This window comes from Bufo bufo, chromosome 3 (assembly GCF_905171765.1).
Source record: "Bufo bufo chromosome 3, aBufBuf1.1, whole genome shotgun sequence".
Lineage (NCBI taxonomy): Eukaryota > Metazoa > Chordata > Amphibia > Anura > Bufonidae > Bufo > Bufo bufo.
Genome location: NC_053391.1, coordinates 686000273 through 686019612, shown reverse-complemented (window position 1 = coordinate 686019612; position 19340 = coordinate 686000273). Strand labels below are relative to the sequence as shown.

The 19340-nt window shown below is 41.4% G+C and overlaps 1 protein-coding gene across 1 annotated transcript in view; it reads right to left on the bottom strand.

Moving 5' to 3' along the window:
- Positions 1 to 13313, bottom strand: part of RELT (RELT TNF receptor) — a 61217-nt gene extending 47904 nt beyond the window's left edge. Inside the window, exon 1 of the mRNA XM_040426497.1 lies at positions 13201 to 13313. The gene's annotated coding sequence lies outside the window, so the exon portion shown is untranslated. The remainder of the gene's footprint in view (positions 1 to 13200) is intronic.
- Between the last annotated feature and the right edge of the window lie 6027 nt (positions 13314 to 19340).

Below are 19340 nucleotides of genomic sequence, written 5' to 3'. Positions count from 1 at the left end.
GCATCATATTATGCACGTCCGTATAATCTCAGGGATGATACTTCCACCCCCCAACCTACTGAGGAGGGTATAAGGTCTTTCTTAGACCCACTAAACCTTCCTTCCCTCTCGGGTGAACAACATTTGTTACTTAATAAGTCGATATCTGTTGAAGAGATCCTTATAGCACTTAAAGCCACACCTCTAGGCAAAGCGCCGGGCCCAGATGGCTTTATTTCCGATTACTATATAATCCTTCCAAGCGCAATTGGCTCCCTATTTGGCCACACTGTACAATGGTTTCCTCTCCACAGGTGTATTACCAGTGGCGTCGCTACAGGGGGGCAAGGGGGGGGGGGGGCAATTTGAGTTAAAAGAACCGTGAGTCACTAGAACAGTTTACACTGAGGCTGATGCTTTTGTTGCAGCAGTGATAAGATTAAGGGACAGGTGGCCGTCAGCAGAGAGATAAGAGAAGTGACAGATGACACAGAGTTTAGATTACAGGTTGAAGTAACCCTTTAGGATCAAATTGGCTTCTCAAGGAGATATATATGTTAAAGGCATCCCTTCTTCTGTCTCATTCAGTAGCTATATAACTAAGGGTGGGTTCACACTAGTTATTGTCCTGTGTGATGTCTGTGCGGACTGTGGACTATTTTATTATCAGCCAGTGTTACTGTTATCAACTCAGCACATACAGTTTTCCCTGTGCATTCACTTCACTTGGTTGCATGGGTGTAGGAACCACCAAAAATCTGGGGGGGGGACAGCGATTTTGCTCGCCGGGTATATTTTTATTCAGTAAACTGCGAGCTGTTTATATCGTTAAATTTTAAGTGTGTGTGTGTGTGAACCCCCCCCCCCACTTACAGTTCTGAAGACTCAGGGGTGCTGGCTGGCCTGTCCTCAGGGGTGATGGCTGGCTTGGCCGGGCAGAAGGAGTGTGGGAGACTGTGAGGCCAAGCTGCTCCGGATCAGTGCTCTGGGCTCCGGGCTGGAAGTGGGCACAATAAGAAAAAAATATTTTTCATTACACCTCAGGTCAGACCACCAATCAGACCACCAATGTTAATCAGACCTCAGCTAACAGCCCCAATAAGATCCCCAATGTTAATAAGACCTCAGATCACATCTCAGCTCAGACCCCAATATGAATGACCCCCAATCAGACCTCAGATAAGAGCCCCAGTGCCTCTCATCAGCCCCCCAGTGCCTCTCATCAGCCCCCCCAGTGCCTCTCATCAGCCCCCCAGCGCCTCTCATCAGCCAGTAATAACAGCCCCCCCAATCATGTGCCAGTAATAACAGCCCCCCAATCATGTGCCAGTAATAACAGCCCCCCAATCATGTGCCAGTAATAACAGCCCCCCAATCATGTGCCAGTAATAACAGCCCCCCAATCATGTGCCAGTAATAACAGCCCCCCAATCATGTGCCAGTAATAACAGCCCCCCAATCATGTGCCAGTAATAACAGCCCCCCAATCATGTGCCAGTAATAACAGCCCCCCAATCATGTGCCAGTAATAACGCCCCCCCAATAATGTGCAGTAATAACAGCCCCCCCAATCATGTGCCAGTAATAGCCCCCCCAATCATGTGCCAGTAATAGCCCCCCTTTATGTGCCAGTAAAACAAAGTATTGTATATATATAAAAAAAAAAATAAACACTCATACTTATCTCCTTGGCAGTGATGTGATGCAGCCTCTTCCGGCCTGTGTCCCACGCTGTACGGCTCAGGCGGCGCTAGTGCCTGCAGCCTATCAGAGGAAGGGAAAGGGACACGCCACCCTGCCCTGCTCCTACACACAGTCATCTGTTTGTATCGCTGTCCTGAGAGATCACTATGGAGATGAGCGCTCGTGGAAGCGCTCATCTCAGTGCCTGCCCCGCCGCTGCCGCCGCACACATTGCCCCGCTGCCGCTGGGGGGGATTTGACCATACCTGTCCCCCCCGCTTCCTACGCCCATGCTTGGTTGTATGGTCAGACTGTCACTGTGGGTGACAATGCATTCTGTCCTGACTCCTGTCCGCTTCCCTTCCTCACTCAGTCAGAGCTCAGACCAAGTGCCAAGAGCCGACTCAGCGAGTCAGCAAGTGAATCGAAGCATCCGCGCATGCGCACCACCTAAGCTCTTCGGTTCACTTGCGTCTCAGCTCAGCAGAGTCAGCGAGTGAACCGAAGATTCGATTCACGATTCATTGTTCATGTGAAAGGTCCGAACTTCCCATCTCTAGCCCACACTACTCAGTGAGTGATTCACAAATCACATCACAGACAACATACACAGACATGACAGATGGCGGTGGGGGGGCGTTCGGACCCAGCGGAGGCAGAGCGTGCAGAGTTGACGTCACCACGTAAAGCTGCGTGCCTGCCCGCCCGCGCGAACGCTTGCTTCTGTTCTGCAGCTCTGCTACTGCGTCTGCTAGTGTCAGTGAGCCGGTCTGTGCCCAGCCCTGCGTCTGCTAGTGTCAGTGAGCCGGTCTGTGCCCAGCCCTGCGTCTGCTAGTGTCAGTGAGCCGGTCTGTGCCCAGCCCTGCGTCTGCTAGTGTCAGTGAGCCGGTCTGTGCCCAGCCCTGCGTCTGCTAGTGTCAGTGAGCCTGTCTGTGCCCAGCCCTGCGTCTGCTAGTGTCAGTGAGCCGGTCTGTGCCCAGCCCTGCGTCTGTTAGTGTCAGTGAGCCGGTCTGTGCCCAGCCCTGCGTCTGCTAGTGTCAGTGAGCCTGTCTGTGCCCAGCCCTGCGTCTGCTAGTGTCAGTGAGCCTGTCTGTGCCCAGCCCAGGCCCCAGCTTCGGACAGGAGAGGTCCAGAGGAGGACTGTGTGTGGCAACTTCCCAAGAACTCTGCCTGGCCCTGGCCTGGCCGGCCCCTAGGCAGGCTAAGAAGAAAACAAAGTAAGAATAAAAAGTTTAAAAAAAAGTATGTACCCCCACTACCTCGCCTCATGGCCTGCCTGCTTGCGCCCAGCCCCTCCTCAACCCTGTATAATGTCCCCTGATAGCACTGAGTCCTCCTCAGTTATATTACCCTTGTTTAATGTACCCTGATACCCCTTAGTTATAATATTACCCATAATGTCCCCTGACTGATACCCCTCAGTTATATAACTGAGGGTAATCAGGGTACATTATACAGGGGGTAATATAACCAAGGGGTATCGGGGTACATTATACAGGGGGTAATATAACTTATATTACCACCGTATAATGCCTGATAGGCCTCCTGAGTTATATTACCCTTGTATAATTTTTACCCGGATACCCCTTAGTTATATGATCCCGGCGGGGTCATATAACTAAGGGGTATCAGGGTACATTATTATACAGGGGTAACTCAGGAGGCCTATCAGGCATTATACGGTGGTAATATAGCTTACATTACCCCTGTATAATGTCCCATGATAGCCCTCCTCAGTTATATTACCCTTGTATAATGTACCCCGATACCCCTCAGTTATATTACCCCTGTGTAATGTACCCTGATACCCCTCAGTTATATAATATAACTAAGGGGTATCAGGGTGCATTATACAGGGGTAACATAACTGAGGAGTTCTATCCTATCACGGACGTAATACAGGGGTAATGTAAGCTATATTACCCCTTCATAATGTCTGATAGCGCTCCTCAGTTATATTACACCCAATGTACCCTGATACCCCTTAATTATATTACCCCGGCGTCAGGGGCGTAGCTGCAGGGGAAGCGGCTGCTTTAGTATTTTTCAGTAGTATGATTAGCTGGTGAAAACTATTAGTGCCCCCCCATTTTTGACTGTGTATCTTCTGTGCCCCCCCTATATATTGATCCTAGAGTCACCACTGTGTATTACCCTCGGATATGCTGGTGGCCACAGTAGTCACACTCCCAAAACTGGGAAAGACCCCAGATGATCCTGCAAATTTCCGCCCCATATCCCTGTTGAATGTGGATCTAAAGCTGTATCAAAAATTTTGGCTTCTTGTATTAATACTTTTCTTCCCTCCTTAGTTGATCCTGATCAGGTTGGATTTGTCCCTGGGAGACAGTGTAGGGATGGCACTAGACACATGGTCAATTTTATTCAGTTGGCGGGGTGGGGGGGTCCAGGATCCCCACAATGTTTTTATCTCTCGATGCTGAAAAAGTGTTTGATAGGGTTCATTGGGGGTTCCTGAAACAGGTCCTGCGGAAGTTTGGGTTTCATGGTCCCATACTCTTGGCCATAATGGGGTCTTGGCATCTGGTTATCTATCTGACCCCAAATCACAAACAGCACCCAGCAAGACTGCCCGCTGTCGCCACAAATTTTCACTTTAGTTATAAAACCTTTGGCGATGATCATAAGGACCTGTCCACAGGTTACGGGAATCCATGTGAGAGACCTTTCTCACGTAATCAGTCTCTACGCCGATGATGTGATCCTCACTCTGACAGAACCTGAAAACTCTTTAGCTGCCCTGTCCCACATACTTACCTCCTACTCACAATGTTCCTATTACAAATTAAATGAAAAGAAAACCAAGGTTTCAGATTTTCATGTCCCGGGAGACATTAGAGGGCGTCTTCAGCAGATGTACTCTTTCCAATGGGTTGATCAGCCCATCACTTACCTAGGTGTGAAACTATCTCGCTCTGTAGCGGAGACCATGTCCATTAATTTGGGTAATCTAAGAGCAGAACTAAAAAGGTATTACGTCAAAATGTCACAAGTTCATCTGTCTTGGATTGCTCGCATTAATGCTGCTAAAATGCTATGTCTCCCTAAAATTCTGTACTTTCTTAGATGCCTTCCCCTTCACATACCTAAGGTTTCAACAAAATTAATATAATTAAAATAATAAACGCCCCAGAATATCCAAGTCAGCGCTGCATCCCCCAATAAGATGTGGAGGACTAGGTGTCCCTGATCTTTATAAATATTATCTAGCTAACTTGGCAGAACAGGCGCCTGAATGGTGGTCCCCGTCCTCTCCGCAACGATGGCTTCAATGTCAGACGTCGGTCCCTGCCAGCTATACTCGCAGCTTACAGTCTGAAGCATTTTCAACACAATTTGCCCTTGTTAACCATGCACGCCACAATGTTTATCTGGGCTCACCTTATAGATTCCATTAAACTCTTCCGCGTTCCAACGGACAGCCTTCCTATTGTTGCGCTGGAATATCATATCTCAAATGTTTCCCTGGCAGTCTGGGTGGCCCGGGGAATTCAGCGTCTTAAGGTGCCTCTATGATAGATCTTCTCCAGTAGACTTAGCTTTTTTGCACAAGTACCTACTCCCAAATAATCTGTTTTACCAGTTTCTTCAGATAAGGCACCTGTTGGGTTCTCTACCGCCGTGGCAGCACTGTCAGGAAAACAATCCTTACCTTGCCTTCTTTGACGACCGCAAGTCCCCAAGACCTAAGCTATCTTCCCTTTATGATAGAATTTTACCCTGTGTAAATGAGAGTAAACAGCCATTCATGCTGAGATGGGAACAAGAGTTGGGTAGGGTGTTCTCTATGTGTCAATAGAGGGAGGCTCTTTATTGGTCCTTCAAAAGCTCCAGATTGGCACATTTGTGTCACGGCTATTCCCCTGCTGGAGAAGATGCGGGGAAATTGGGACCCCCCCACTCCATATGTGGTGGGCCTGCCCATTGGTTAGAGCCTTTTGGTCTGTACCGTGTATTTCTTTGTATCCAATGAGATTAGTTTAGATGCTTTCAAGTTGCACCGGCGCCAACTAGCACACGAACCTTGCTGTATCCTCTCCTTGCTATTCTGCCTCTATTGTTATGCACTCTGATGGATGATATATGTTATATGATATCTGCTTAGGGACATTTTATCCTGCTATCTTGCTGTTATATTTCTTGCTGAAATATTAATAAAATGTATTGAACATTTACAATACAGATGTATTGTAATGCATTGCAGAGGGGATCAGACCCTCAAAAGTTTAAGTCCCAGAGTGGGACAGAAATAAAGTTAAAAAAAAAGTTTAAAAAGTATTTTTAATTAAAAAAAATAAAGTTTCAAGTAAAAAAAGAAAAAATCGCCGTGTCCGTAACAACTCTATAAATATATCACATGATCCACCCCTTCCGATAAACACTGTAAAATATTAAAACAGTGTAAAAAAAAAAGCCATATTTGTCACCTTACATCACAAAAAGTGCAACACCAAGCGATCAAAAAGGCGTATGCCCCCCAAAATAGTACCAATAAAACCGGTCAAAAAATAAAAAAAAATATGGCTCTCAGACTATGGAGACACTAAAACATAGTTTTTTTGTTTCAAAAATGCTTTGTATTAAAGTGAAATAAATAAAAAAAGTAGACAGATTAGGTATCTCCGCGCCCGTAACAACCTGCTCTATAAAAATATTACATGACCTAACCCCTCAGGTGAACACTGTAAAACAAATAAAATAAAAACAGTGCCAAAAAAGCCATTTTAGGTCAAATAACATCACATAAAGTGCAACACCAAGTGATCAAAAAGGCGTATGCCCCCCAAAATAGTACCAATCAAACCTCCACCTCATCCTGCAAACAATGAGATCCTACCTAAGACAATCGGCCAAAAAATAAAAAAGCTATGGCTCTCTGACTATGGAGACACTAAAACATCTTTTTTTTTGTTTTCAAAATAAGAAAAAGTATACATATTAGGTATTGCCGCGTCCATAACGACCTAAGATATAACATGACCTAACCCCTCAGGTGAACACTGTAAAAATAAATAAAAGCTGTGCCAAAACAACCAATTTTTCGGTCACCTTGCCCCATAAAGTGTAATATTGAATGATCAAAAAATCATATGTACCCAAAAATGGTACCAATAAAAATGTCAACTCTTCCTGCAAAAAACATGCCCCTGCACAAGACGATCGGCGGAAAAATAAAAAAATATGGGGTTCAGAAAATGGAGACACAAAAGCATAATTTTTTTTCAAAAATGCTTTATTATGTAAAACTGAAACAAACAAAGAAAGTAGACATATTTGATATCATTGCGTCCGTAACAACTTGCTCTATAAAAATAGCACATTATCTAACCTGTCAGATGAACGTTGTAAAAAACAAAAAATAAAAACGGTGTCAAAACAGCCATTTTTTGGTTACCTTTCCTCACAAAAAACGTAATATAGATATACTAAAAATCATATGTACCCCAAAATAGTACCTATAAAACTGTCACCTTATCCCGTAGTTTCCAAAATGGGGTCACTTTTGGGAGTTTCTACTGTAAGGGTTCATCAGGGGGGCTTCAAATAGGACATGGCATCTAAAAACCAGTCCAGCAAAATCTGCCTTCCAAAAACCATACGGCGCTCCTTTTCTTCTGCGCCCTGCCATGTGCCCTTACATCAGTTTACGACCACATGTGGGGTGTTTCTGTAAATCGCAGAATCAAGGTAATAAATATTGAGTTTTGTTCTGCTGTTAACCCTTGCTGTGTTAAAGAAGAAAATGGATTAAAATGGAAAATTTGCCAAAAAAGTGAAATTAAAAAATTTCTTCTCCATTTTCCTTTAATTTTTGTGGAACACCTAAAGGGTTAACAAAGTTTGTAAAATCTGTTTTGAGTAACTTGAGGGGTGTAGTTTCTACAATGGAGTCATTTATGGGTGGTTTCTGCTATGTAATCCCCACAAAGTGACTTCAGAACTGAACTGGTCCTTAAAAAGTGTGTTTTTGAAATTTTCTAAAAATTTTAAGAATTGCTTCTAAAATTCTAAGCCTTCTAACGTCCCCAAAAAATAAAATGACATTTACAAAATGATGCCAAAGTAAAGTAGACGTATGGGGAAGGTTAAGTAATAAATATTTTATGAGGTATCACTTTCTGTTTTAAAAGCAGAGAAATAGAAATTTTGAAAATTGCGAAATTTTCAAAATTTTTGGTAAATTTGGGATTTTTTCATAAATAAAAGGTGAAATATATTGACTCAAATTTATGACTGTCATGAAGTACAATGTGTCACGAGAAAACAATCTCAGAATGGCTTGGATAAATAAAAGTGTTCCAAAATTATTACCACATAAAGTGACACATGTCAGATGGAAAATGCAAAAAATGGCCCGGGGTAACATAGAAACATAGAATGTGTCGGCAGATAAGAACCATTTGGCCCATCTAGTCTGCCCAATATACTGAATACTATGGATAGCCCCCGGCCCTATCTTATATGAAGGATGGCCTTATGCCTATCCCATGCATGCTTAAACTCCTTCACTGTATTTGCAGCTACCACTTCTGCAGGAAGGCTATTCCATGCATCCACTACTCTCTCAGTAAAGTAATACTTCCTGATATTACTTTTAAACCTTTGCCCCTCTAATTTAAAACTATGTCCTCCTGTAGCAGGGGTTAAGTTCTGTGAGACTGTTGTTTACGTCTGGAAACTGGTCATTTCCATTGAGTTGCAATGAGGCCCAATACAAATCTATGGCAGCCTTGAACTGCACCATTGTTCCCGTTAGGCCTCATGCACACGACCGTTCCATTTTTTGCGGTCCGCAAACCGCGGATGCGCAAAAAACGGAAGCCGCCCGTGTGCCTTCCGCAATTTGCGGAACGGAGCGGGCGGCCCATTGTAGAAATGCCTATTCTTGTCTGCAAAACGGACAAGAGTAGGACATGTTATATTTTTTTTTTTGCGGTGCCACGGAACGGAGCAAAGGATGCGGATCCGCACCCGAGTCCCAAAAAGGCGTTCAGATGGGGGATACTCTGCCACAGATCATGGGTCACCTGGCTTTTGCTGTCTGAGCCAGCTGGACGACTGAGCCACAGACACTGGGCCACCAGCCCCTTTGGCCAGGGTACCAGCCTTCTGAGTGAGAGGGACAGCTAGCTCAGGCCTTTCCTCAGCATCAAACCCTTCTTCTGCCAGGGAGGAGACTGGAGAAGCCGGCCCTATGCCTCGCCTGTATTGTTTTGCACCTGAATTCATCCAGTAAAGAAGCACACTGGTTACTGCAGACTCTGACTGTCTGGACTTATTGCCCATTGGGGTGCACCACGCCTTACCATCCCTTCTGGAGAGCAGCAACATGTGGTGACACCTCAAGCAGGGGACCCAGCGTAGCATTGGGGCCACCCCAAACCCAGCCACTGCACTGGAGCTTGAGGAGTTTAGTGACCTGTGGACACCGGGTCCTGGACTCAGAATTCTGCTGGTTAATCCATTCACTTAAAGGGGAGTTACACTGACGAGCAAAAGGATAACAATGTTTTGAACTTTTGACTTTCAGGCTCCATATCTCACCATCCACTACAGCTTCAAACCTGAGACTCCCATCATTGTATAGACAATCATCTTGGCTATCTCATACATAAATTGCTGCTATTTAGCATATGATTAGTTATGCAGATTCTTGTCATGTGACTGCATTGTTACTGTTTTGCTCCTAAAATTCTAAATTTTAATTTTTATCATTTTGTTAGTATTTTGTAAATCCACCTTTGGCTTTCAGCACTGCCTGAATCCTTCTGGGCACGCACTCGATCAGATTCACGCATGTTTCGACCGAAATCTGTTCCCGGGTCTCTTCTCCACGTTCCCAATGTTGGTCATACTGGTCGTCTCACTTGGGTACGAATACAGCTTTTTCTTCAACTCTACCCAGAAGTGTTGGATTGGGTTGAGGTCTGGGGACTGTGGGGGCCAATCCAGCCCCTCTACTTTATTGATATTGGACCATTTCTTCTCCAATCTCGACCAATGCTTCGGGTCATTGTCCTGCTGGAACACCGTCATCCTTTTCATACCCTAGTATTCGAGTGTACAAAGTAAATCATCTTGAAGGATACTAGCTAGGATAGCTCAGCATTGAGACCTGGTTAAGGATCCGACTCCATATCATCAGGCTTCCTACACCTTACTTGACCGTTCCTTCAATTTCTCAATCAATTAGCCCCCTTTTCCCCTGTTCCTTCTAGACCCATTTGCACCCAGTCTATTGGCTTTCATCTGATCGCTCCACGTCACCCGTTTCCAATCTTCTACTGTCCACTGTTAGTACTTTTTTGCAATCTCGAGCCAATGCTTCCTATGATGATTTTGAAGTCGAAGCTTCTTCACCTTTTTCAGGCCACCATTCCAGACTTGTGTAATGCGCATTGCACGGCGCTTGCACGGACGTCTGTGATCTCACTACAAGCCGCCTCCACTGCCGTGTTTGTCGCACCAGAACTGATAGATATTGTGATGAGCCGACTTGTTGACTCCGACTTGTAGTCCACCTCTTGGCTTTGGAATGGATGATCTGATAATGCACTCGTATTAAACTCTCCTGATAACACTGTATTACGCTGCTATTAATATGTGACCCTTCGGGTTGGTTTGGCAGTCTCCTTGTGTTTGTCATGCCAATTCAATTTTGTGTTTGTTTAACCCCTTAATGACCGGGCCATTTTGCACCTTCGTGACCAGGCTTATTTTTGAAAATCACGTGGTAATAGCTTTGACACACTTTTACTTATCCAAGCCATTCTGAGATTGTTTTTTCGTGACACATTGTACTTCATGACAGTCATAAATTTGAGTCGATATATTTCACCTTTATTTATGAAAAAAATCCCAAATTTAACAAAAAGTTAGAAAAATTAGCAATTTTCTAAATTAGAATTTCTCTGCTCTTAAAACAGAAAGTGATACCTCATAAAATATTTATTACTTAACATTCCCCATATGTCTACTTTATGTTGGCATCATTTTGTAAATGTCATTTTATTTTTTTGGGATGTTAGAAGGCTTAGAATTTTAGAAGCAATTCTTAAAATTTTTAAGAAAATTTCGAAAACCCACTTTTTAAGGACCAGTTCAGTTCTGAAGTCACTTTGTGGGGTTTACATAATAGAAACCACCCATTTTGGAAACTACACCCCTCAAGTTACTCAAAACAGATTTTACAAACTTTGTTAACCCTTTAGGTATTCCACAAGAATTAAAGGAAAATGAAGATGAAATTTCTAAATTTCACTTTTTTGGCAGATTTTCCATTTTAATCCATTTTTTTCTTTAACACATCGAGGGTTAACAGCCAAACTCACTCCCCATATGTGGTGCTAAACCTATTTATGGGCACATGGCAAGGCGCAGAAGAAAAGAAGCGCCGTATGGTTTTTGTAAGGCAGATTTTGCTGAACTGGTTTTTAGACACCATGTCCCATTTGAAGCCCCCCTGATGCACCCCTACAGTAGAAACAATCAAAAAGTGACCCCATTTTGGAAACTAAGGGATAAGGTAACAGTTTTATTGGTATTATTTTGGGGTACATATGATTTTTAATCGCTCTATATTATGATTTTTGTGAGGCAAAGTAACCAAAGAATGGATGTTTTGGAACCCGTTTTTATTTTGTGATTTTTACAACATTCATCTGACAGAGTAGATCATGTGCTATTTTTATAGAACAGGTTGTTACGGATGTGATGATATCAAATATGTCTACTTTCTTTGTTTGTTTGTTTCAGTTTTACATAATAAAGCATTTTTGAAAAAAAAATTATGTTTTTGTGTCTCCATTTTCTCAACACCATATTTTTTTTATTTTTATGCCGATCATCTTGTGCAGAGGCTCGTTTTTTTGCAGGAAGAGTTGATGTTTTTATTGGTACCATTTTTGGGCACATTCATTATTACACTTTTTGGGGCAAGGTGACCGAAAAATTGGTAATTTTGGCACAGTTTTTATTTATTTATTTTTACGGCGTTTATCTGAGAGGTTAGGTCATGTGATATTTTTATAGGTACTACTTTGGGGGGCATGCGCCCCTTTGATCGCTTGGTGTTGCACTTTTTGTGATGGTAGGTGACAAAAAAATTCTTTTTTGGTAGTTTTTATTTTAATTTTTTTTACAGTGTTCAACTGAGGGGTTAGGTCATGTGATATTTTTATAGAGCAGATCGTTACGGACGTGGCAATACCTAATATGTTTACTTTTTCTTATTTATTTAAGTTTTACACAGTAATACCATTTTTTTAAACCAAAAAAATTATGCTTTAGTGTCTCCATAGTCTGAGAGCCATAGCTTTTACATTTTTTTGCTGATTGTCTTAGGTATGGTCTAATTTTTCGCGGGATGAGGTGACGGTTTGATTGGTACTGCTTTGGGGGGCATACGCCCTTCTGATCGCTTGGTGCTGCACTTTTTGTGATGGTAGGTGACAAAACAATGTCTTTTTTTACACCGTTTTAATTTTTTTTACGGTGTTCACCTGAGGGGTTAGGTCATGTGATATTTTTATAGAGCTGGTTGTTACGGACGCGGCGATACAAACATGTTTAGGGTATTTTATTTTCTTCATTTTTACCCAATTATAAATGTGCATATATGGAAAAATGTAAGATTTTTTTTTTACTTTTTTCTTCTTTTTTTTTACACTTTTTTGACTCAGACCCATTTGGTTCTTGAAGATCCAGTGGGTCTGATGGCTCCACAATACACTGTATAATGTACTGCAGTGTATTTTCATTCACAGTAAGCCTGATCAGGATTGCCTCTGGCAGGACCCTGTCAGGCTTACATACGGTAACTAACAGTACGTCATTGGTCATTAAGAGGTTAATTGTATTTTATTTACTTTGGTAACTTTAATAAAGATATAAAAAAAACAGGAATCTGGTTGGCACTCAATCAACCGGGCTCATGTGGATACAAAGAATTTATTAACACAGAGATATATTCCCTTAAACAATAAGAATGTCTGATCTATAAGAATGCCAAAATTACGACAAAACCTACAATAAAAAAACTACTGTTCCATAAAGTAGACATATAATCTATAACTAAAAATCCACCATATCTATAAATGTGGTGGTTTTACAATTTATACATTTGCCGCATCTATAAAAATCAGACCTATTCGTCCATTCTTGGATGGTTTGTGGTCTCTTATAATGATCTTTAATCGATGGGGCTACTCATAAGCCTGAAAAAATAAAAATACCATCACACATGTCGATAGGATTCTATATACCATCTAGATACACTCTGAGTATAATTCTTTTCTATCTGTCAGTATTGGCAATGTATCTGAATGGTGTAAGGTTTAGAAAAAGTTTTTTTTAGCCCCGATATTCCACTATCAATTGGAGATCTATATTGGAGTTTGGACACATCCCAAAAGCACTATTTAAGGAAGCAGTCAAAATGGAGGCCCATATAACGTGAGAGGTGGTCACTAGGTGACGTATCATGGACTTACAAACGCCGGGACGTAGGCTTCTTACCAGAGTGGCCAAATACGAGGTGGAACAGTGGAGGTAAGTTTGCATTAGTGCTGAAGACCACGTGGAACGCCACGTCGAGGCACTATACTCCGCTCCTCAAACCAGGACTGCAAAACTGTAAGTAACTGCCTGCAGCGATCCAATACATAAGGAGATCTTGACTAATATTATACGGACACCTCGTGTAAGAACCTGCAAAGAAAGAATAAGGCGCGTGTGATAAAAATGTAAATACATGCAATATAAAAATCTAACTCATATGGAAGTATATTTATATACCCACACAAGACTTTCCTCGTATAGAACGTTCAATATTTATTATACATATATCTCTTAAGTGTCTGTATATCATTACCGATACTTAAAATATTATTCACTATATAGTGATCACAGAGTATATAATATATTCCTTCCAATGGTATTATATCGATAAAATGAATATATGTAAGTGCAAAATGTATACCTTGTAAGTGAAATATAAAAATAAAAAACCTATAGGTGCATATATCTAACTACAATAGAACGGTGATAAAATGGTGATGGAAATATTCCTTCCTGATGGTATTCCTTTCTGGCAATAATTCAAAGTGCAGCAATGTATAGAAACATATAAGAGAACAGCATAAAATAAAATATTAATATTATACAATACAGTATTAGAAATTCGGTATAAAATGCAGTATTAAAAGGTTCGATATTAATGTAGTGTAAAATACAGAACCGCAATCGGTTATATTTTATCCAACATCAGCACTAATCTCACTGTGTGATGTGAGCCTGGATAATTGTGTCCTATCCAGCACTTTATCAAAGATTGTATACTGTCTGGTACCGTGAAGGTTATAGTTTCTCCCGCAGGATAAAAATGCAGAGGGCACCTTATGATGTGCAAATAGTATTTCTTTCTCCAGTAGCAATATCATATAGCTGTGGATTCTATTTTGTGATTATGTACAGTACAGACCAAAAGTTTGGACACACCTTCTCATTCAAAGAGTTTTCTTTATTTTCATGACTATGAAAATTGTAGATTCACACTGAAGGCATCAAAACTATGAATTAACACATGTGGAATTATATACATAACAAACAAGTGTGAAACAACTGAAAATATGTCATATTCTAGGTTCTTCAAAGTAGCCACCTTTTGCTTTGATTACTGCTTTGCACACTCTTGGCATTCTCTTGATGAGCTTCAAGAGGTAGTCCCCTGAAATGGTTTTCACTTCACAGGTGTGCCCTGTCAGGTTTAATAAGTGGGATTTATTGCCTTATAAATGGGGTTGGGACCATCAGTGGCGTTGAGGAGAAGTCAGGTGGATACACAGCTGATAGTCCTACTGAATAGACTGTTAGAATTGGTATTATGGCAAGAAAAAAGCAGCTAAGTAAAGAAAAACGAGTGGCCATCATTACTTTAAGAAATGAAGGTCAGTCAGTCAGCCGAAAAATTGGGAAAACTTTGAAAGTAAGGGCTATTTGACCATGAAGGAGAGTGATGGGGTGCTGCGCCAGATGACCTGGCCTCCACAGTCACCGGACCTGAACCCAATCGAGATGGTTTGGGGTGAGCTGGACCGCAGAGTGAAGGCAAAAGGGCCAACAAGTGCTAAGCATCTCTGGGAACTCCTTCAAGACTGTTGGAAGACCATTTCAGGGGACTACCTCTTGAAGCTCATCAAGAGAATGCCAAGAGTGTGCAAAGCAGTAATCAAAGCAAAAGGTGGCTACTTTGAAGAACCTAGAATATGACATATTTTCAGTTGTTTCACACTTGTTTGTTATGTATATAATTCCACATGTGTTAATTCATAGTTTTTATGCCTTCATAGTCATGAAAATAAAGAAAACTCTTTGAATGAGAAGGTGTGTCCAAACTTTTGGTCTGTACTGTATATGCACCTATAAGTTTTTTATTTTTATATTTCACTTACAAGGTATACATTTTGCACTTATTAATTCACGTGGATACTCACATATATTCATTTTATCGATATAATACCATTGGAAGGAATATATTATATACTCTGTGATCACTATATAGTGAATAATATTTAAAGTATCGGTAATGATATACAGACACTTAAGAGATATACTGTATGTATAATAAATATTGAACGTTATATACGAGGAAAGTCTTGTGTGGGTATATAAATATACTTCCATATGAGGTGTGCACAACTAACTTACATTCTATATTTATTCTGTACTCTATAGACGGGGTGTCTATCAGTTGGAGCACCCGCCCCATATATTACAACCAGGTGAGCCGTCACAACCCAATATACTCTGTCATAAAAATCTAACTGCATGCTGTTTTATAGGAAATTATTTATTGGGACACCATTGGGAGCACTTTCTTTATAGTTCACAAGCTATTATAGACATCTAATCTTCCGTGGCAAATGAACTTTAGTGATATTGTGACTATTTTTAATCCAGGATTATATTAATTATTTTTAAAGATATATGTACTCAGCTTGGGTGTTTATATATATACAGTTGTGTTCAAAATTATTCAACCCCCAATGCTGTAAAGGGTTTTAGGGAATTTAGTGTACATTTGTAATTGTGTTCAGAATGAAATCTTACAAGGACTTTTTAAAGAACCAAATGCAACTAAAATGACATCAATTGTTTTTGTAATACAGTATTAAATGGTTTTTTTTTGTGATTTCTTCATTGACACAATTATTCAACCCCTTAAAGACTACCACTCTTAAGAACAGAGGTTCATTCAAGTGTTTTCGATCAGGTATTGAAAACACCTGTGGATGTCAAGGAGCAGCAATCAAGCATAATAAGCACCAATTAGGCAGATTTAAAAGGACTGTGATACTCAGCTCCTTCTAGACATTTACTGGTGTGTTTACAAACATGGTGAAGTCAAGAGAATGGTCCAGGAAGACAAGAGAAGAGGTGATTTCTCTTCACAGGAAGGGCAATGGCTATAAGAAGATTGCAAAGATGTTAAACAAACCAAGAGACACCATAGGAAGCATCATTCGCAAATTCAAGGCAAAGGGCACTGTTGAAACGCTACCTGGTCGTGGCAGAAAGAAGATGCTGACTTCGACTGCTGTGCGCTACCTGAAGCGCAAAGTGGAGAAAAGTCCCCGTGTGACTGCTGAGGAACTGAAAAAAGATTTGTCAGATGTGGGTACTGAAGTTTCAGCTCAGACAATAAGGCGCACACTGCGTAATGAAGGCCTCCATGCCAGAACTCCCAGGCGCACCCCCTGGCTGTCTTTAAAGAATAAGAAGAGTCGACTGCAGTATGCCAAAAGTCATGTGGACAAACCACAAAAGTGTTCTGTGGACTGATGAAACAAAATTAGAACTGTTTGGGCCCATGGATCAACGCTATGTTTGGAGGAGGAAGAACAAGGCCTATGAAGAAAAGAACACCTTGCCTACTGTGAAGCATGGCGGGGGGTCAATCATGCTTTGGGGCTGTTTTGCTTCTACAGGTACAGGGAAGCTTCAGCGTGTGCAAGGTACCATGAATTCTCTTCAGTACCAGGAGATATTGGATGAAAATGTGATGCAGTCCGTCACAAACCTGAGGCTTGGGAGACGTTGGACCTTTCAACAGGACAATGATCCCAAGCATACCTCCAAGTCCACTAGAGCATGGTTGCAGATTAAAGGCTGGAACATTTTGAAGTGGCCATCGCAGTCACCAGACTTAAATCCGATTGAGAGCCTCTGGTGGGACTTAAAGAAAGCAGTTGCAGCGCGCAAGCCTAAGAATGTGACTGAACTGGAGGCTTTTGCCCATGAAGATTGGGCGAAGATACCCGTAGATCGCTGCAAGACACTTGTGTCAAGCTATGCTTCACGTTTAAAAGCTGTTATAACTGGAAAAGGATGTTGTACTAAGTACTAAGATTGAATGTCACTTGGGGGTTGAATAAAACTGATAATGATGTGAGCACAGAAAAGACATTTGTGGTTATTTCATTATAAATGTTATGTTATATTTGTCTGACTTACAAGTGCCTCTTTGATTTAATTGTAAACAAGATGACTGAAATGATCAAAATCAATGTCAAACTGGCCAAAACACTCAATTTCAGTGGGGGTTGAATAATTTTGAACACAACTGTATATACACACAGTAGATATAAAAAGTCTACACACCCCTGGTAAAATGTCAGCTTTCTGTGATGTAAAATAATAAGACAAAGATAAATCATTTCAGAACTTTTTCCACCTTTAATGTGACCTATAAACTGTACCACTCAATTGAAAAACAAACTGAAATCTTTTAGTTGGAGGGAAGAAAAAATATAAAATAAAATAATATGGTTGCATAAGTGTGCACACCCTTAAACTAATACTTTGCTGAAGCCCCTTTTGATTTTATTACAGCACTCAGTCTTTTTGGGTATGAGTCTATCAGCATGGCACATTTTGACTTGGCAAGATTTGCCTACTCTTCTTGGCAAAAACACTCCAAGTCTGTCAGATTACGAGGGCATCTCCTGGGCACAGCCCTCTTCAGATCCCCCCACAGATGTTCAATCGGATTCAGGTCTGGGCTCTGGCTGGGCCATTCCAAAACTTTCATCTTCTTCTGGTGAAGCCATTCCTTGGTTGATTTGAATGTTGCTTTGGGTCGTTGTCATGCTGAAAGATGAAGTTCCTCTTCATGTTCAGCTTTCTAGCAGAAGCCTGAAGGTTTTGTGCCAATATTGACTGGTATTTGGAACTGTTCATAATTCCCTCTAGCTTAACTAAGGCCCGAGTTCCAGCTGAAGAAGAACAGCCCCTTGGCATGATGCTGCCACCACCATGCTTCACTGTGGGGATGGGGTTCTTTTGGTGATGTGCAGGGTTGTTTTTGGGCCAAACATATCTTTTGGAATTATGGCCAAAAAGTTCCACCTTGGTTTCCTCAGACCAGAACACCTTTTCCCACATGCTTTTGGGAGACTTCAGATGTGTTTTTGCAAAATGTAGCCTGGCTTGGATGTTTTCTTCGTAAGAAGGCTTTCGTCTTGCCACTCTACCCCATAGCCCAGACACATGAAGAATACGGGAGATTGTTGTCACATGTACCACACAGCCAGGACTTGCCAGATATTCCTGCAGCTCCTTTAATGTTGCTGTAGGTCTCTTGGTCGCCTCCCAGACCAGTTTTCTTCTCGTCTTTTCATCAGTTTTGGAGGGACGTCCAGTTCTTGGTAATGTCACTGTTGTGCCATATTTTCCCCACTTGATGATGACGGTCTTCACTGTGTTCCATGGTAGATCTAATGCCTTGGAAATTCTTTTGTACCCTTCTCCTGACTGATACCTTCTAACAATGAGATCCCTCTGATGGAAGCTCTCTGTGGACCGTGGCTTCTGCTGTGGGATGCGACTAAGAACATTTCAGGAAAGATCAACTAGAGCAGCTGAGCTTTATTTGGGGTTAATCAGAGGCACTTTACATGATGGCCGGTGTACGCTGACTCCTATTTAACAAGATTGTGAATGTGATTGCATAATTCTGAACACAGCTGCATCCCCAGTTATAAGAGGGTGTGCACACTTATGCAACCGCATTATTTTTTTTTTTTTAAGATTTCAGTTTGTTTTTCAATTGAGTTGTACAGTTTATAGGTCACATTAAAGGTGGAAAAAGCTCTGAAATGATTTATCTTGTTTTTTTTTTATATTCTAAAAGATTTTTTTTAGACTGGATGAATCTTACTGGTTAGAGCACCTAGTTCTATTCGGCCAAGCAGGAGAGCCACCCATTAATAACTATCAAGTATTTTTAATAAAATATATATTTTTATTCTTTGTGGTGTATTTTGTTATACATAGAGTGGGATCTCTTCCCATATAGGTGTGATTTGGAATGGATGGACGGACTTCATTTTGTATTCTTCCAGTTTTTTATTTTCTTGGCCGAGATACCGCCATCGATGAGCTGGATGATACTGTTTCTCTTTTCTTGGGAAATCTTCTTCATGGCGGCTCCTGGATTAGAACCAGTTTCCTTTCACTTGGGAATCAACCTAATAAGACACTGAGCTATGAGGGAATGTGAGGACAGGTTGTAATTTGTACAATACAAGAAGAAGAAGAAGAAGAAGATTGTTCCACCACCAGAAGCAAAACAGTAACAATGCAGTTACACGAGAAGA